The sequence below is a fragment of the Mixophyes fleayi genome, chromosome 6 (assembly GCF_038048845.1).
Source record: "Mixophyes fleayi isolate aMixFle1 chromosome 6, aMixFle1.hap1, whole genome shotgun sequence".
Classification (NCBI taxonomy): domain Eukaryota; kingdom Metazoa; phylum Chordata; class Amphibia; order Anura; family Limnodynastidae; genus Mixophyes; species Mixophyes fleayi.
The window spans coordinates 6,181,860-6,203,616 of record NC_134407.1 but is presented as its reverse complement, the minus strand read 5'-3'; positions in this window follow the sequence as shown (position 1 = coordinate 6,203,616).

Here is a 21,757-nt window from a genome sequence, read left to right as displayed (position 1 = left end):
TGTTTGTCATGGACGTGAAGGAAACTCAGTGGGGATATCGACTGCTATCAGGGGCAGGCTGGGCTGGGGGGCAGGGGGACATCTGCCCTCTTGGCTGCTCCCATAGCGGCCCACCTTGGACTTGCCTCCCCAGGCTAAAATTTGCCAGCCCTCCCCTGGCTGCCAAACACCATCCATGACAAGATGCATTGAGTTATCCATTTATATATTCCTCTTTCTGCGCCATTATTGTACTCGGCCCTTAGATGTACTCTGCACCAGTCATGTCAGCCTCCATCGACCCTTTCCATCAGCATCACTCAAGGTTACATACAGATTGTTTCTTTTTCCTACTTTACAAAATGCTATTGACATTTCTCTTTCATGTACCTGATCTTTCCTAAAAATAAAAATAAAATAGAGAAACACCCGTAAGCATAGAGGTCATAAAGTTTCCACTTAATCCGCAAGTTTTCCTAAATGCCCCCAAGTGTATCTTAAGCATAAGAGCAGAGGATGGAATGATTTCCTGTCCTTGCATTACTTCTATAACAATTTGAAGAGTAATTATGACAAGCTTTGGTTTCTAAATGTTATCTGTGTCTGGAGGGTTACTGTGAGTCATACCAGCCAGACGCGTTTACAATTTACATGACTACAGGACAATTTAATGTTCGCTTAATATAAAGTGCAGGTGATTTAAATACACAGCGATGACAATGTACAGCAAGTGGGCGATTAAATCTTTAAATGACGCTATAATTTCATATTAATGCCTTATACAATGTAGTTACCTGGAGGTAGTTATCTTTCTCATGTATCCTAATGTCTTTTGAGAGGTATATGTGAGCCCGGAGTCATAAGTTTTCTCGGCACAACATAATGATACCATGATGTATTTTCAGTGTAAATTCTGGCTTAGCACAAACAACTTTCAATGCATTAAAGTAGAGTTGTCTTTGATGTATGTGCAAAGCACAATTTTGTTCTTGCTTTGATGGATGTTTCTGAGTAACAGTAATTTAATGCTTAGTGACGAAAGACAGTTGGATATCCAGGTGCGGAGGAATAAGAGATTATCAAAAAAGTGAATGGGACCCATTAAGCAATGTATAGAATCTCTGCTCAGGTCTGATAGGCACTTGTTCTATCAATCAGCGATTATAATTGCATTGTGATCTCTTGGTGTACACCGAGACCATTTTCCTTGCAGTAATTCATCTTCTAAACGTTTAAGCTGACGGGTAGTTTTGTTGCAGCAGCAATGATAAATTGAGTCTGTAGATTGAAGCCTCTCACATGGGCCCTTGTCACTATTTATTGTAGTAAACTGTGCACCTTGATTTAGACATATCCCCCAAATGTTGTACTTCAGACAGGACAGTCCCGATTTGAGAGGACGGTCTCACTATCCCAACTTTCCCCCCCCCACTGTTGGTGCACACAGTTCTGACCTGTTTTGGGTAATGCCTCTTTCCGGAGAAATTTGTTACGATTGCACAACCCCAAAAGTTTAGTTGTCATATTTTATGGCTTGTTATTTGTTTTCCGTTTGCAGTTCCTGATTTAGTCCTATCAGGTCTGCTTTTAGTATCTTTTAAAAGTCCTTAAACCAAAGTGTGGTGAATTATTTTTCTACATCATAAAATATATTTTTAGCTGTCAGAGATTAGTGAAATTCGGGAGAAGGAAGAGAAGCAATCACGGATTGATCTAAGGGCCTTTTGATCTTTTTGACATAGTAAATGATGACAAGTGTTGTGTTCAAACCCCTGCAAATTGTTCTATTACTCAAGGAGAAATGTTCTCCTAAGAGACAGCCAATGACCTTTGTTTCTTCCACAAGATGCTGAGAGAAATCACATCCCTGATAGAATAATTAAAATAATAATAATAAAAAAGCCCTGAAATTTTTTTGGCAAACCGCAGAGCAAAATAACAAACAATTAATCATGTGTCTTTATCAAATCGCATTTATTCGATTGGGCTTGACCTCTGACATGTTCACCTTGGGATACACTAAACAAAACCAGGTTAAGAAACATAAGAGATCAAATATTCTGACACTGTATCAGACCCAGGACGCATTCACTGTAGATTTAATAGATTTCTGTCACAATAGAAATTGCCAAATTGCACAATTGTCATTAAAAGTCATGTAAAGTCCTGATGAATACAAACAAAACTGACAATGTGCAAAAAATGTCATTAAAGTCAGTGCAATCTCATAAACCTTTGTATGCAGAGGACCTACTTTATAAAGGTTCCCCCAAAGTTCACACACAAATTTCAGAGCACATTCAGAGAGGTTTTTATTATCACATTTGCTGGCCCCTATCAGCAGATACAGTGTTCATGTTGTTCTTCTATTATGTTCTACTTTATTTCAAGTTGCAAGTAACACTTCAGACCTGGCTCCATCTACTTGAACAGTCTAGGAAAGTGGAGTAGATACATCTGAAGTCAGGACTTCTGGAGCCCAGATGCGCATCTTGATACCTTGAACTCTATGACCGTGTCAGTATATACATTTAATACTTGTCATATCACGGCTAACTGGGTCCCTCATGGTCGTCTGCAGCATTCCTGTTCATCACATCTCCGTTTGTAAACAAACACTTACTGTTTGCTCTGCTGCATGGGCGTGGCCATCTTGGATGCAGTCAGGTGATCATTCCAGGCCAACCAGATTCAGCAGCTGTGATCACATGAACTGTGCAGCCAATAGTTGATTGGAACCAGGGCCATCTTTTCCATTGGGCACGATGGGCAGGTGCCCGGGGGCCCCACGGGCAAGGGGGCCCCATAGGCAGGGCTCTTAATTAGAATAAATAATCCTGCAAAAAAAAAAAAACCTGCAAAAAAAACCTTCAAGGGTCACTGAGCAAGTACATCTATCTATCTCTATCTCTATATATCTGTATCTCTATACATATATATATATATATATATATATATATATATATATATATATATATATATATATATATGGGCCCCGGTGCACTGCTTTGCCCGGGGGCCCATAATGTTGTTAAGATGGCCCTGATTGGAACACCCTATTTAAACCTGCTGCTGAGATCTGCTCATTGCCAGAACAACACACATCCCCCCTGAGGATAGTTATTGGCTCCAGGTTCCAGTTGTCCCTGCATTGTTCCTGATTACCTGGGCCTGATCAGCCAACAGGTGCCGGGTCGGGGGGGGCGCAGCAGCGCTTGGTAATAGAAAAAAAAAATATATATTTTTTTCAATTCAACTTCTCCCAAAGGCCCCCCCACACCGCCCAGAGAAATTGTTACATAATGTGGTACGCCGCGGGTGTATGAAGTCCACCTATGACTCCATACACAGGCTAAGGTATGCTGAAGACGGCAGACGACAGCTAATCACAAGCTGTCATCTACCGTCAGTGCGGCCGCGGTGCGCTGTTCAGTGTGGTCACGTGAGATGTTAAAATTACTGACCTTCTGAGCTGAGGTAAGGCAGACCGGAAGACCGGGTTCCGCTATCGATCAGTCGGCGGAGACATCAGTGCAACCCGTTTAATTGCATGCACTTTGCAAAGTGACATCCTAATGGAAAGAGACACTGATTAGTGTTAGTCGAATTAATTGGAGACTGTGAGCGGTGACTGTATGGGGACGGCTGCCTGAGGCTAAGAACTACTGTATACTGCAGTTGCTGTTTTGCCTGTTCCTGACACACCAGACAGAGCTGAGACTTCCTGTCGGAGACCCTGATACAGATAAGCTGGTTTTATTTTACTTTCTGGTACGCTCCCACCTATTTGATTTGTTATCTGGTGAACTGTATCGTTACACGCAATTCCACTTATCCTGTCTATCTGTTGAATCGCAAACAGTATTACTTCTGTTCAACGAGCCCCATATGGGTAGCTAGCACACCTCATACTGTGGCATTAGAAATTGACTATCTTTACATCAGTGACTGTCATGCTTGAACATTCTGTCTAGCGTTTGGATTTGTGAACTGGTTCAACTACATTATTGTTGGATACCAACCCAGAGATTTGTATCACATCCTTATGCCAACCTATTCTGTACCCACCTTGTTCAGTATAATCTGTTGACATCACTATTGCGCCCTCCTTCTGTTGCACCTACCATATATATATATAAATATAGGTATTGGCTGGGGCAGGGGGCGGGAGGCGCGCGCGGGAGGGGCGGCAACCGGTGTGTTAGCCTGGGGCGGCTGGAACCCTTAATGAGGCCCTGCTGATTACCCTGCGTTTACAAAGTGATCATCTTCTGTGAACATCCTGCATTACCAACTAAACTTCACTTTGCAAGTATCCTGCGTTATAAAGTGCACATCTCTTTTCAATTACCTGCAATTCCATGTGAATTTCTGCCTTCAAGTATTCTGCATTACCCGGAGTTCATCTTTCTGCAAGTACTCTGCACTTCCAAGCTGCTCATCTTCCTGCAACATTCTGCATTCAGTAAGAGTGCTTATCTCAGTAACCACTATCCAGTGTCTATTCTGCAGTATCAGTGGCTTTACCAGTGTCCTCAGTTCTGTTGCTACAGCTGGTTCTGAGTCTCTAGGGCTTATTTCCAGTTCCCTGTATCTGTCTGTGGGTTTCAGGTCTGTGGCTGCCGAGCAGTCCTGAGATCACCATTCTGTGTCACGGTTCTGAGTTCCTAGTCCCTGTCTCCAATTCCAGTTCGTTCTGTTCTGAGTGTTTTCTATCTGAGTTCTTATTAGTGGGTTCCAAACCATGTGCCTGCCCACAGGCGCCGGGATTGAGATCCTATGAACAGTACAAGTCTGTTATTACGCCAGATTCCAGTTCAGTACTCAGGCACAGACTCTGGTCCTAAGACTCCTATACTGCCTATGCTACTCTGAGGACTCTAGATGATCCAGGCTCCATTTCAGTCCTTCTCCAGCTAGAACCAAGGGTCCCGAATCGAGAACTACAAATGACCGTGACAACCATCTTGTATGTATTTGGACTGTACTATCTCTTCCTGGTCCCTGTGTTTTATACAGCCAGCATCTCATCGGTTACTATGGCTTAGGGAAAGTTAGTCTACAGATCTGCAAGAGTCCACAAATCTCCAGAGACACCTCCATCCTCTCACAGAGAGGAATGTGTTTGAAGTGGAATCAAGCTATGGGATATTTCAAACACATTTTTGAAGGAATGCTATACATTGTCAGGATTAAATAGACACTTCCTGAATTTGAGCACTACTAATGGCAAGAGGATTGGGCTAGTACAGTTGTGATTATAATCTTGCCTGGCACTCTACCTTGTGTCCTTATAACCCCACACAATCACTCGGCATTCAGGAAGTATAATATTCATTGTTCAGTTTCTGGGAACTGGATGCACAGAGGAATTCTCTATTTAGTGCATAATTCATGAGCAGTCACACTGGTAGGATCTTCTAAGATGGGATTCTACATACAGTGACAATGAGAGAGACCCGAGAATACGGCTTTCACTAGGAAGGACCCTGGACACTTATATTCTTATTAGCCAAGAATATAAAAAGAAACAAAAACAAAACTATAATCACCTTCAATGAGACACAAATTAATTGTAGAGAAAACTGAGCGAAGCATATTCAAAACGTATATAGAAATCGTATATATATTGTCACACGATTATGATACAGACACACAACGCAGCCATGAAAAGTCACAGCCGTCCAGCTGATACAGATAGCCTCAGCTAGTTTTATTAAAGAGGAAAAGCAAAATAAATCCTAGCCTCTCCTGCTCTATTACATTTAAACAATTCCTCCTGTGGAAGGACCTAATGTCTAGCAAACTTATAGCAGCTTTCTCATTCTATGGAGGTTTCAAGCCTCTGTCCCCAGATAAGTGAGAGAGAGTGTTAGAGCAAACTGACAGCCTTGTACACTACCACTTGCAGGTGCAACTATTAATTAGCCTGCTGTCTGACTGACAGGTCAGAGGACCAGAAATAAATGGAGGTACGCCCTCTCTCTCTATTCACTCCAGGGAACCTTTGATCCAGCTCTTACTTGAGCTCAAAGCTTTTGGAAAGTGGTCTATCCAAAGCCAACAATGTTTGCCAGTATTCCTGTTACACTACATATATATATATATATATATATATATATATATATATATACAGTATATGTATGTATTAGGAGGCTTGACCACTACACCAATAGGAGCTGTAATGACATTGCATTCAAATAAATACGTATATTTTAATATGGAGTTTGTCACCCGTTTGCAGCTATAACAGTGTGTGTGTGTGTGTGTGTGTGTGTGTGTGTGTGTGTATATATATATATATATATATATATATATATATATATATATATATATATATTTATATTTCAGGTACAATTTGCCTCAAAAATGTGTTTTTAGTATCTGCAAAGTATTGTAATGTTCAGTTATGACTTCAGTGTTCCCCTGATATCAGTTGTTGAGAAGTGTCAGTTGTGACTGATACAATGTTTCCATGCCTCAGAATAATGCAACCATTGTTGCTTATAAGGTTTATCTCTTCAGGCAGCAGTGTATCCATCTGTGAATCTCATCCACGTAATGCCACAAAGCTAAGAAGGTTTTGGAAGAGAGCCAGAAACAGAATGGTAAATTCAGTTTTAAAGCAGTGTCCTCCCACTCACCAGACCTCAGTCCAATCCAGCATCTGTCAGGTGAAATGGAACAAGGTATCAAAATACAAATCCATCACCAGCTAATCCTCATCAAACATGGAACACATTGGAGTCAACATGGGCCAGCACTCTTCATACCTTAACCCCATGACCCAGTGAATTTAACCTGTTTTGGGGTCAAATAGGGGAGACACTTGTTATTAGGTAGCTAATAAATGTGTCACTAAGTGTATATTATTGCAGATTCTCTTGCTATTCATAATGCTATTTTAAAATGCACCAAATCGACTAATTTGTGCGTTGCTCCAATATACAAAGTAACAGTTATAAATACAAAGGAACTAGTGAGTCACTGAGCAAGGCCTGTTTATCCAGCCTAGGGTGCAAGGTTTTTGAGGTGCACAAAATTTTTGTGGTGCAAAATTGTGACAGAGAGAGATATAAACTGAAATTAATTTTAAAATATAAGAGAAAAATTGTTCTCAAAAGTAAAAAGAAAACATGAAAGAAAAGTGTAGTAAGGATTTAATCTTGACGTATTCCCAGGGTAAAGGCTGAAGACAATGAGTCATTCTTGGGCGGGTGCTTGAGGATAAGCGAGTAGGAGAGACAAGGAAGGCGACAGGTGCAGGTGGGACAGACACCTCCCCCTTCACATCGTCACCCTCCGTAGCGCTCGTTCATGCCTCAATTCTGCTCTACAATTCTTATTTTAGTGAAAATTAAATGAGGGACAAAGATTGCCGTGACCCTTGTAAAATGTCAAGTGGAGTTGAGTTTCGAAAACACAGGGAAATAAACATTGGTGGGGGCAGTCGGAATTTAAATTAAGGATGAGTTAGTTTGTACCGCGTATTAGCCTGGTTTGCAGGCGAGAGGACGCTACAAGCGTATTAGCCTAGGGCAGCATGATCTCTTAATCAGGCCTGAAGCATTGTGCGTTACCAACTTGGCACACACAAGAAATCCTTTTGTTCCTAGATTATCAGACTAATGTAGACTTTTTACATGGGAAATACATATATAGTCTTTGAGCATCGGAGACCCTATAGAAAGCAGCTCTCTTTAAAACACATTTTCCTCTTCTAATGAAATATAGCTGGAGTGGTTTGCAGCAAAGTGCCTGTAAAGTGAATTTTTATAACATTTTTCATCGCTCGGCATAGCAGATATTTCAAAGAAGAGGCCTCTTCTGATAGAAGTTCCATCATAAAAGCTCACTGCTGTGTTACACATTCTTTTTGCTGTAGAAATCTCCGAGGACCCGCGTGTATAGCAGTTATTATACAGAATACTTGTGGAAATAAATAGCTCCGTGTCTCTTGTATCCTCCTGTTTTTTAAACAAACTGAATGTTGTTCACACAGATCCTAAACATGTTATAATTTATTCATTTATTTTTCCTTTTTGTGTGAGCGGTAGGATTTTATACTGTGTTTATGTACATCTCAGCATCTCCGTAGGAGTACAACCTCTGTCGACCTCGTCTTGCCGTCTTGATGTTTCCTCTTGTATTGACCAAGTTGGAAGTTGGGGGGGGGGGAAAACCAACAGGAGAATCTTGGGAACTCGGTTTATTTGTTTAAAGGACGTGATTTGTTCACATGTCCCAGAACATCGTTATTGTCTGTTTCCTTTAGACTTAAGGAACATTTAACCAAACATTGAGGTTTTGGTGGTTTATAGTAAATATATAACCATGAGGTTTCAACATTTCGACTGGGAAATATAAGATGTAAATTGATTTCAGATGTGGATCGGCCCACCTACTTTGTTGTACTTAACATGATAAATAGTACGTTGTCCAGGGCTTTGTGTACCGTTTATTACAATAAGTTTATTTTTTTTCCTTGTCTGCAGTGATGAAGTAACTGGGAAGGATCATAACAAAAGATATCAGAATAATCTGTAACCACCAAAGTATAAAATGTTTCCTTTTCAAGCCTACAGTATATTATAACCTCCCTTAATATACAAGTTTTATTTGTTTAATCAATCTATGTGCTCCATCGCTTGTCTAACGTAGGAATATGCGCCACATTAGCCCCGCCCTCTCGCGTCATCTCCATCCTTAGTTTGGCGCAGCTAGAAGCAGACACTGTGCTCCATAACTGGAACCTGATTACGCTGCTTGTCTGAAAGAGTACAATTGGATCTGTATGCCTGTCTGTATTATAGATATATATCGTTTTATAACTAACTCGTTTACTTTCTTCCTGGATTGAATGACCCTTGAAGACTCCTCACATTTCACCTTCTTTGAGACCAATTTTAACTTAATTTTAATGCTGATTTTTTTGCTGGCGCCCTTGAGGCCGCGATCAATAATCTGTGTTAAAATTACCGTATTAACGGTAATACTATTATCGCCGCTTTATTCCTAGAATAACCAGGCCGAATTGAATCAGCCTCCTTGTCTTCTAGAGATTGACATTTGATTGATATCATTTTCATGCCAGAATATTGACCACGTGTGGTCCACAAATAAAAAAACACATCGTTGATTCATTTTGGTTTTTCTTGTCTTCAACTGGATCCAGATTAACAGGAAGTTGGATGACTGCGATTTTACTAATTTTGGGGCTCACGTGGAATTTGATGCATGCACACCTTTGGCGCAGGTAGGAAAAGGCGCACACAAGCAAAAGCGTATTTATGTTATGTACATACGCCAGATGGCGAATACCCTATCTTTAGGTACACAATGCAATGACGTTACCCTTTACCTACACAGCCTGATAATGCGATACAAACACATTTTAATACATTATTATGTTTTGTACAAATAGGTTAATGCGGTCCGATACACAAGAGAAATAGCGTCTAATTAATATAAGTGAAAGTACCATTTACCACATATAAAAAAAAATTAAATACACCTCCCCAGCCATTGTTTATCCTCTTGCACTGGATTTCTGAATTAATGTTTAGTTCAGAATTCAATAAACTATCAATAAACTAATAAGTTAATAAACTTTATCACTGTATCCCTTTGAATTCACACATTGTGTACTCTCACCCTGTCCCACCTTACTAACTTCAACTCCCAACTTGGTATCTTACTAAATTACTTGGTACCTTAGTAACTCCAAGCTTAGTAAATACCACAGTTGAAGGGATGACCTGTCTTTATTAAGTCACACACCAATAAGCAAATCACACTCACTGAAGCTAAACACCAATAGCACCAGTCTGCTAACAGCTGGGGGTCTCTGCTGCTAATTGAAATATAGTAACGATGCCATTTATCAAAGGCAGAATTTTCACGTCACTCAAGCTTTCTACATTTTTGATGTTTAAAAGCGTTACACTGATTAATGAGACTTAAATGATGATTAACCTGTAGCTCCTCTTCTCTTTGATTTATGTCAACATAGAATAAATAATCCATGAATTGCACCTTGCTACTCACATGCTGTATGGCAGATGAAGCCTAATAATTAGCTAGTATGTTCACCGCTCTTATTAATCACCTAGTGTTTCTCTTCCAAGTTATACATCTGCATATTTCCCTTCCCATAATTCCTTTCTTCTTATCTCTTAGCTGCATGCGGTTTACATTTGTTTAGCTCTTGAGAGGCCTTACAAGCCAATTACAGATGGTGGGTTTATAAGCACTAATTATTCTGGAGAGTCTTAAATGGAGCAATAGAGACATAATTAGTTAGACTATGCTCCCTGCCCCTTACATCATTAACAAGCTCAACAGACATTCCATCAGGTGTTCATTGGAGACAAAGGGTTTAATTGGAAATAACATGGTCAGGTCTGGTCATTTGGCCTAAGGGGGCGAGAGCTGTGATATTGTCAGATTGAGCTTATTGGTCAATTACATTTTCTGTTGTTGTTGATCTGAGGTTGATTTGGGATTGACTGTTGTTTTGTCCCAAATTGATTTGGGACCAGTTTGGTGTAAAAGATCAGAAAGAAGGGCAAAAATTTTGGTCATTATGGGTAACCGTGAAGTAACTCAACTCTTCAACATCATCATACACTCAACCGAGAGAAAGGGCCATAGGTGTGATGATGTCACACATGTCTCCTGCCACTAGGCCATGCTCCTAAAATGTCAATCAGTAACATTGACAGAAAAGGGCTGGGTGAGGATGAAGAGATTACAGAGAAGAGCAGTCAAACAACGGTAACTGTGCTGGATGATAAAATCTGTAAAGAATAATAAAAACAAACAAATGTTTTACTGGTTGTTCTATGATTTTTGAAAGACATTTTTCTTGACAATATCATGGAAAGGGCATGGGATTGACTTGAGTATCCATGTTTATTTACTTATCACTAGCAAGTGATCCCAGTTTTTGTCCCACAGTGACTAGGAGTGACAGGATGGACCTCCTATGCCCCCTGTAGTTGCCTTGCCACCGTCCCCTTTCTTTATCCCAAATAGTGCCCATCCAAACGCAGTAGGAGGAGCTTCTGCTGCCACCACTAGGCTCCTTCGCTGGCACCTAGAACCACTTTCTTCTAGGTGACTTTGATTAACAGAGTGTCGGTCCTGGATGCTGGGTTCCACCCTCAGACCAGCCAAATAACGGATTAGATTGGTCTAATCTGCAGGTCACAGGAATTACAGCAGGTAAGAAGGCGTCAAAGCAGGATCTTGAAGCAGTGATGTTTTATTAGCTCAAGTGTCCTAAAAAGGACAGTTACACACGCCAACCTGTGGCACTAGCGATCTTTCCAGAAGTTACAGATGGCATGATGCTACATGGTAAGACAGAGCTTGTTTTATACACATCACATGTTGTCAGGGGGTGGCCCAGCCCTTGATCTGACCAGGCATTGAAACGTCTAATATCACATTAGATAATTTAACATCAGGATAAAATGTAATCTTGTATCTAGCACAGTTTAACTTTCACAGCAACCTGATTTTCTCAGATTTGCTGTGTACATTGTTAGGAGGTTTCCTGTCCCTCTAACAAGACCTACACACAGGTAACGACCATTGTCGGGCATTCAGGTCACAGTAGATGTTTATCATTTCAGGGATGAAAATAATTAATTAACTTAATTTAGGATTTCCTTTCCGACTTTCTTGCTCAAACTATTTCCTCCGTCATGGCTACTGCATCAGACATCAGTACATTTCCAATTCACAAATATGACACAGTATCAAAATCAGTACATTCGCGATTATACAAATTGTTGCACTGCGCTAATAATTTAAATATATTGATACAATAAGTTCTGTATAAGTGATTCAGCCACACTAGGTAATGTGTAGCTTTCACTTTTCTTCTTTCATTTATTGAGTTGTATATATGCAATATTTATTAATACAAATTTTATTCACAATTGTTTAATTTCCATTGCCCTGCACCCTTGGACCCAACAAGGATCCGCTCCGCAATGGATCCAAAACCGGCTTTGTGTCATAGACCAAAGTAATAGAAATATAAAACGTGTCTGCGTATGTAATGACATGATAGAAGCCAGGGATATAAAGCTATGTTCTTAGTAAAAGTTGCAGAAGGGCATTTACAAACCAATAAAATAATATTGTCTGAAGGTTACACCCCATTGATGTGCCGATGTAACAGATTCCTAAATGATAAATTGAAGACAAGGAGGTTGGTTATAAGGGGGGGTAGAGACAGTGTAATCACTCACCAGCTCTTAATTATTACACCATGAAATAGACTTAGACATTAGGACTCACAAGCAGTTTTCAGACCACCAACATTCCCGAGAATGAGATTCCGATAACAAATTCCTGTACACACAAGTTATAAAAATAGTTATTCTGATTGCACTAGTTTCTGGTTCACAAACTCCCGTTGCCCCTTTGATCTGGAAACAATGTCACATTGCATTTCCCCCTGACCAATTCAAAAGCAAAACTGAACGGAAAAAAAAATGCAAGATTTAATTTTAGAACATTTATTTTTGTAGCGAAAACAGATTTTCCACTGGAACTGTATTGTCTCAACAAAAATGTTTTTTTGGTTTGCTTTTCTAACATCCTTGAATTAATTAGATATTGAAGCACTCACATCTGTAAAACAGATTTACTTGGAGAGTTGTGGGGCCACACAAAGAGAACTTTTGGACAAACCATTGTAGCATAGTTGGTCCCTGATGGGGTCCTGCTAGACCCTGCTGTTACCTGAATTCAGCTGCCAGTCCAGTCCTATAATATGTAGAGTAGAGGACAGTCCCGTATTTGTGGATAGACCCCATAATTTAGGGAACAGGGGGCAACAATTGGACTGTGCCTACCAGAATAAACAATCATTGGTCATTAGTAGTAGAAACCATTTATTTATTTTAGATATCATAGTATGTGGTGATGGCTGGGGACATGAAGTTCTGCAGTCCTGGAAGAGAGGTGTCCCTATTTTTATGCTGGCTGAGGCAACAGGTAAGGGCTCTCATAATCTGCTGTGGGTTAAAGGGTGTGATCTACTGGATTGGGGTCATGGGGGTAAATGTATCAAACTGAGAATTGGAAAAAACAATCAGATTCTAGCTATCATTTATTTAGTACATTCTACAAAATGACAGCTACAATCTGATTGGTTGCTATAGGCAACATCTCTACTTTTTCAAACCTGCCGGAAAACTCTCAGCTTGATACATTTACCCCATGGTGAGGTGGATTGGGGAAATGGTCTGGGTGAAATGGCCCTCATTTCACCCAGACCATTTCCCCAATAACTTGTTGTCCCAGTTCTTATATTTTTGCTTCATAATATCTAATTTATATCACATTGGGGACAAGCAAAGTGCACAAAAAGACACTTTAGTAAATTCCATAATAACATTAATTCATAAAACATCAAGCACCAAACTTTTCCTAAAACATGGACCACTAAGATCCACCAGAAAAAATTTGGGACAAAATAATTTCCTTCATCTGCCCAGGCTCCAGATACATCCAATATTCGAACCACGCCCCCCATGTTTTGGTGAGACCACACCCTTTATGGGGTCCAAAGCGTTAAAGCATTCTAGCAAAACTAGGAGTGCTGAGAGGCACGTCTCTGGATTTCTCTTTATAATATCATATATCTGCTCCATATAGGTATATGAATGGTACAAACAGGTTACTACAGTCAAATCTGGACTGATTGATGCCTCTCACACAGTTATATATTTCAGTGTTGTGAACATATTGAAAAGTCTTTGTTTAATAAAATATATATATATACATATATATATATATATATATATATATATATATATATATATATATAGCAACATTGGCCCAGAGCAGTAAGAGTTAACGTACCGCGTCACCGGCCCAGTTTCGCCATTTGTGCGCATTTGTGAGCCAGTTTGTCATTTGACTAAATTACTCCAGAAAACTCTTGTTCACCCCTTTATGAAATGGAAAAACATCTGTTTTCTTTTTGTCCTTCTAAATACATCGGTCAAATGAAAAAAAAAAAAAAGAAATAACCTCCACTAAAAAAAACTGCAAATAGACAAACGAGAAAACACAGGAGATTTGCGTCCAGGGAAGGAGAAATCCTGCGCAATCCGTCTGTCGTCATTTTAAGGCTGTTGTGGGGTTCATTCGTTATGTCTGTTAGGACTTTCATGAATCTTGAAGAAATAAATACGATTTTAAATTTTTGTTTAGTAAAGTGTGAACAAGGGTTTTGGGGAGTTTTATATGCAATTTAACTTTATATAAAAAATGCTGTTTAGTCCCGTCCCCCGTCCCCCCAAAGGGGAACCAGCGCTGTGCTGCCAGTCTTGGGATGATTTTCACTAGAGCAGAATCCTGTGCACCCGTTCCCCCTGCTGGAATGCAAATCATCCCACACTGTCTGGTACATTTTTGGGTCCTCACTTTGCCTGTTATTTTAATCTGATTTCTTTATTTTATTATACAGTGTAAGGGAACTGCTTTCTTTTTGTTCTCTCAGCTAGAGCAAAATTTAAGTGCTTTTGTGCCATGTAAATGTCGTGGAAAGCACCTGAAAATGCCCACCTGCCCTTTTATCTCATTATAATTATAGTCGCTTCTGCACTGGTCTGCAAAACAAAGAGCACTGCTGCCCCAGCTGCTAGAAATATAGATTCTCACTCGCTGGACCCAACCCCGTCCAATCGCACAATTCTGTCTCCGCACAATCAGGTATTGTGTGTGTGTGTGTGTGTGTGTGTGTGTGTATGTTAGGGAATTTGGACTGTAAGCTCCAATGGGGCAGGGACTGATGTGAATAGTTCTGTACAGCGCTGCAGAATTAGTGGCGCTATATAAATAAATGATGATGATGATGAAGTATTAGGGATATGTGCACATTGAGGCCCACAGTATGTACATAGGCTGCTGAGACGGCTTTTTGCCCTTTGAGAATGACCTCCAGTGAGTTGATCTAACTTTCACTTGCTGGAAAAACTTTTCCTGGCAGGTACTTGACATCAATGTTTTTTTGCATGAATAAATCCTCTCCTGTGACAGCATCTGGGTGCCGCATCTGACAGGAGTCTAAGTGATGGCATTGTACCAGCCATAGCGGTGACAGACACCGGCACAGCCAGAGGGTACTCAGATATGATGGCACCTATTACAATCTAGCAGTCTGTCAGCGTATAACACGGTCAGTCCTCGCTCCTCCGCTGATCTGTTGTCACACTTGTTACAATGTCCATTATGTGAGCAAGTGATCACCCACAAGAATTAAAACAATGTTTTATTATGTATCCATTGCTCACTGAGTGCTGCAAATTGACATATTTACAGGCTGTACGTTTGTATCCTCTGTTTACCATACTCTATATATGATACATGTCACTATAGTATATACAGTATTTAACTATTATCAAGAATGATAACATTTTATTTACACTTTGTGGACCTCATTTAGAGTCAGACGCAAAGTCCGTCTAAGAAGTGTAGGAGTGGGAGTGTGCTGCAGCTCGGTAGTGTAATATGAGTGGCATACAACCCCAGTCGCGTCCCACTCGCCACCTAATTCCTGCCGCAGTTTTAGCCCTTTTTTGACATGTGTTGCGTCTGCGCCTCACTGCCACCTGGATTTACTTACATGGTCACGCCTTCACAATTCCGTATTCCGCCTATTCTCTCGCAGTGAGTCGCAAGCTGTCGCAAGGGGCAGCACAGTGGCCTAGTGGTTAGCACTTCTGCCTCACAGCACTGGGGTCATGAGTTCGATTCCCGACCATGGCCTTATCTGTGTGGAGTTTGTATGTTCTCCCCATTTTGCGTGGGTTTCCTCCGGGTGCTCTGGTTTCCTCCCACACTCCAAAAACATACTGGCAGGTTAATTGGCTGCTATTAAAATTGACCCTAGTCTCTTCCTCTCTGTCTGTGAGTGTGTTTCTATAGTAAAGAATTTAGACTGTAAGCTCCAATGGGGCAGGGACTGATGTGAGTGAGTTCTCTGTACAGCGCTGCGGAATTAGTGCCGCTATATAAATAAATGATGATGATGAAGTGTTAATTGCATTCAAGATGCAGGCGGATATGGTGCTTGCTGCACATGCGTGATAGTGTTTTTATGTTCGATGCATCTAAAACTTTCCGGCTCTAAACGAGGTCCTGTGTCTGCTTAAATATCCAACTGGATAGAGGAAAGGATGTGCAATTTCTTGCACATTCATAAATGACCCTGTCACACGTATGGGAAATGTTAGTATCTGTCACTTTTTCCTTTAACTTTTTCCTTTAGCTTCTTTACCAAAATCCGTGATATCTCCACATGGAGTCCGGCACGTTCAGCGATGTAATGTGTAGAGAAGGTGAGGACAGATGACTATCATTATCCTGCTCTGCAGCCCACACTGAGATCTCTGCGGGATAAATAGCTCTGTATTGTCCTGGACGTAGCTTCCCGTGATGTCAAAATGCCCTGAAATGTTCCTGTCTGAGCTCTGGACCTGATGTGGTTCTTATTACAGTATTAGGTTAGTGATGGAGAATGACATGACTTGGTTCTCATTGACTCACATCCTCTTCGATTCTTTGCCTCCTCTCCCGCGCTGCTTGACATTTCCCCTCGCCGTGTTAATTGATGATTATTAAATATAACAGAGCAGAATATGTGGCGTGGACAAAGGACTTTGACTTTTGATGATTACAGTGCAGGAAATACAAGTAGGGGGTCACTGACTACATGCTAAGCATTGATGCAAGTGGAGAGATAACATGTGGACACGGATATCACAGACGTATGTTTTCATCATTCAGTAAATCTAACTGCCATCATTCATATCAGAGCCCATTAACCCCTAGTAAGCTCAACAATGAATGGGATATATGCAATCCGTCATTTCTACCAGTGCCTAGATTATCAGGCTGAGGTGCTCAATGTTAATAGAGGAAGGAGGATGTTAAAAGACAATATTTTAATAGAATCCTGTACCCCTGACTATTGATGTGTTGTTCTAATTTTTTCCTTCTGCTCCTTGCAAAATAATTTATTTAGTAGTCTGTATCCCTGTACAACAGGTCTGATGCTCATTGGATGGCACAGTGGTTAACATTGCTGTCTCACAGTGCTGTAGTGAAGGGTGTTATTCTGTCCAGGGCCTTATCTGCATGGAGTTTGTATGTTCTTCCTGTGTCTGCTCCAGTTTCCTCCCACAGTCTGAAAATACGCTGTTAAGTTAATTGGCTGCTGTTAAAAAAGAAGACTCTAGTGTCCCTGTATGTGGTAGGGAACTTAGAGTGCAAGCCCCTGTATTGTTCTCTCTTCCTCTCCCTTTCCTTGCAGTTCTCTCCTTTTCTCTTCTTGCCCTGTAGTTATCTCTCTTCCTCTCCCTTTCCTTACAGTTTTCTCTTCATCACCCTTTCCCTGAAGTTGTCTATCTTTTCTTTCCCTTGCAGTTTTCTCTTTCTCATATTTCCCTGCAGTTCTCCCTCTTCCTCTCACTTTCCCTGCAGTTCTCCCTTTATCTTCTTTCCCCTGCAGTTCTCTCCCTTCCTCTTCTTTCCCCTGCAGTTCTCTCCCTTCCTCTTCATTCCCCTGCAGTTCTCCCTCTTCCTCTCACTTTCCCTGCAGTTCTCCCTTTATCTTCTTTCCCCTGCAGTTATCTCTCTTTCTCTTCTTTCCCCTGCAGTTCTCTCCCTTCCTCTTCTTTCCCCTGCAGTTCTCTCTCTTCCTCACCCTTTCTCTATCCTTTCATCTCAGAAATCTTCTCAGTGTCATTACATCAAACAATGTCATTGATGCTTAAAAAACATCTCTTCTGCATAGTAGAGTAATTCTGCAGTAATAACATAAATAGTGATATTCCGATCACTGCGTTCTTGCTATAATAACGGTAACCCAGGAAGGATGGGGTTCAAGCTGTGGGCTCCCAACAAGGGCATATTGGGTAGTTACCCAGGACCCAAAGCAATAAGGGATCCACGTCAAGGGGGTGCAATGAGGCTCACTTGAATCAGTTCCATGTGCACTACACACCCTGCACCCATGGTAAGTACATCAGTTCCCATCGTGCCACCGTCTGCAGTCTGTTCAGCCAGAGAATCCATGAAGGCATCAGTCAAGCTAAAGGGACACTGAGAACTGACAGTGGGTAGTTGTCCCAGCTCCAGGGCTGGGAGCTCTTAGTCGCTGTATACACACCAGAGAGCCCAAATAAACAGGAGTAACATTATCACCAGGAAGAATAAGAGGGTTTGACATGTGGTAATACGTGTCAGGGTTTAAATGTTAAATCATGTTCGGGTGGAGTTCTTTTTTTTTTTTTTTTTAAAACTTACCTGGTGATAAGTAAAATTGTGTCCAGCTTGCAGAGGGCACAGCAGCAAAGAGGAGCAAGAAGACAGCTCCTATTGTTATTAAGCAGCTGGGTAATCGTGGGCATCTGTTGATAGAAGAAGAGTTTGAGCTTTGATGTGTAACAAGCTGGATCAGGGAACTGGTAATATAACCTACAGAGCATAGATATACTAAAAATAAACTGTATATAATATTACTAAGTTGTAGTGTAGGGAATGTATTGTCTTTACTTTCCTTTAATAGCAGAAGAGCTCTGTTCGCTCAGGAAACCTTTCAGGAGTCCTTCATCGCACTGTGCCATATATCTGTGATACTACATCCCGCATTATAAGTCAGTGACTTGGATCAACAAATAAATGTTTTTGTGATCGGGAAAATATTCTTCTATAATGTACATTGTTGTATTTCATTTATTTATTTATCACATTTAAAAATTAAAACAAGTGTTGCCATTATAATTGTCTCACAATGTATACAGCGTATTCAGGCAATTACCCTTAGGATAAATAATTGAGGGTATGACAGGGGGAAGGGGGGACACTGTATTAGCAAGTAACAAAACAGACAATAAAAACCTAACTGTATGTTTTGGATGAGCTGAACTATGTGAAATGGGCTATAAATGTGCTGATTGTCCTCAATTTTGCCAACAATCTGCACCTCATTAATTGTTCCCATTCCCAGTTACAGAACTTTTTCCGGGGCGCTCCCCTATTACATCCTCTCTGTATAGCTCTAAACCTCACTGCAATCCCACCTGCGGGAAATAAATACATGGACATGAATCAGTCGTATTTGAACCAATGCTTAGACTCAAAACATAAATAACAAATGACAGATACAGAGTAACACAGATTAAAACAGATGCAGAAAATGAACAGAGCGCAGCCCCTGAAACTACCGCCCTAGGGGGGAGAAGAGTCAACTATATTAACAATTATTCCTGAAGTTTATTTGTTTTAGTAAACAACCAGGTACTGGTCTATCCAACTTTTAAAGCATTTATTTTCCTGTCTGTTTGTTATTCAAATTTTTTTTCTGAAATTTCCATGCAAGATACACAGCTACACTTTTTATTTTATATATCAAAATTAATACACACTTGATTGTGCTATATGTGGTGGTGGAAGTGGGGGGTATACGGGGTATATCATACCGACACTTCTCCTACTGCCTTCATTGTGACACTATAAAATTACTTTCTTTTACATTCCCATTACATTTTCATACTGCCAATTCTAAATTTCCACTTCAACCACTTGCTACAGACGTTCAGAAAATTCCACCCAACAGTTAGCCTTTAAATCATTCGCTCTTTACTTCTTAACATATCTGTTTCTGTGGGTATTACTTTCCTGAGACAAAAAACAATATTGTTCAAAACTTTAATAAAACAGCCCCACATCGTATCAAAACTAGAGATGCTCAGGCTCAGTTCCTCGAGAACCGAACACACCCGAATTTAGGGGATCCGAGTACTGAGCCGAGCCGGCTCGGTACTTTCGTGCGCCCTCGGAATAGAAAACGAGGCAAAACGTCATTGTTACGTCGTTGGATCTCGGGTCTCGCGATTTTTGGATTCCAGAAATCAACATAACGGTGGGTGGGAGGGAGGGCGGGCCAAAGGACAATTTCATTTTGCACCATTTTTGTTTTCTGCCACTGCTCTGTGCCAATGTGTCCTAGATGTGCTATGAACTGCTGTGTGTTTGAGTCATTGCTCTGTCGCTTACCATCCAGCCAGGTCGCTGCAGTATTTGTCTGAAAGTGTATAAAAATAATATTGTGATCTGTGAGGTGGTCAAAATTGACTGCAAATGACTTGAAATTAGTGTTATTGAGGTTAATAATAATGTAGGAACAAAAAAAAAAGCAAAAATATGTGATTTTTGCATATTTTAGGATTTTTTCTAAAAAATCCAAAACCAAAACCAAAACACATGAGTGCTATAAAAGTAATTTCATCGTTTTCCAATAAGCATTATCTAAGCGATTGCTTGTGTTTCCAAAGCACAAAATAATTTATTTAGCACATGCAAAATTTAGCAGTTCAATACATAATTATAATACATTACAGCCAATACCAAATATATACATACATACCGCCGCGCCCTTCGCTACACTAAGCTGCGCTCCGCTGGTACCAGCTTACAGTACTTCACTCCAGAATACTGTGGTCAGAGATGACTGACTTGGTACCAGCTAGAGCTGTATTATATACACTCAGTGTTACAGAGAAAACAATGCAGATGATGTCGCTTGCTTCTATTGGTCCAGGTTTCAGGAAGGTCTAGTGTACTGCAGGTCATAGGCCAGTTCAAACCAAAATATCTAAAGGTGGCGGTCATCTCTCCAGGGGATGTGCTCCGACTTTCCTGCCAAGAATCCAGTTTCAACTAATCTATTAGCATATTACAGTTGGTATCACTGTAAACATTTATTCCCTAACATCAATAACTAGAGTATGCAATGTGCGATCTCTTCGGTGAATAAACCGGACAGCTGCTGATGAATAGGGGATTAAAATGATACTAAACATGATACAGTTCCTGCAACCTGAACCTCAAATAACACTAAAGTGTACATATAATCATAATATATAAACTAATAATAAACTAAATACTATCTGCTCATAAATCACTGTGGAATGGAACCAATATGAATATGAAATATATAAATAACTAAATGTAAGAGTGCGAGTTTGTGAGTGCGTATTTTACGTATTACGTAACATACTGATCGCAAATCGCATGGTAAAACAATATTAACCAATAAACTTTCGTTCATACAATTATACGACTTTGACAGTGCGGTTTTGCCAAAACCAAAACACAAAGCTAATCCAGATCCAAAACCAGTTCCCGGGGGTCAGTGAGCATCTCTAATCAAAACCATCAAGAGAAAATACAAAATGTATGGCTTTACTGAGCTTTTACTTAGGAACAAAGCATAGCTTAGAAATGGAAATAACCATTGAGAATTCTGCAAACAATGCTCTATGTGTATTTTATATAAAAGTACTTTACATTATCCCTTAAAATTGTGGGGTATTTGTTAAACCTCAGAACGTGGAAGGTTCTAATTTCCCTGTCAACTTTTTCTCAAAACTTGAACAGATTGCAGCAGCTTCTGTTGAAAAGCCTTTATCCACCTCTGTCACAGGAACATTTGGATAAATGTAATAGAAACACTTTGAATTTAAAAACCAATAAATTTTCTGCTTACTGTTATTTTTTAAGCTAACCCCGCTGATGAATTCACCTGGGGCAGATCGAAAAATCTTCAGAGCATCGGAAAAGAAAAAAACCACGATCATTAAATATTTATTACGGAGCAGAAGAAAGATTTTGAGGCCAAATGCAAAAACGATGAGGTTGCAGGCTGTAAGAAAACAATAAAACCTTTAATTGAATCATTCATTGC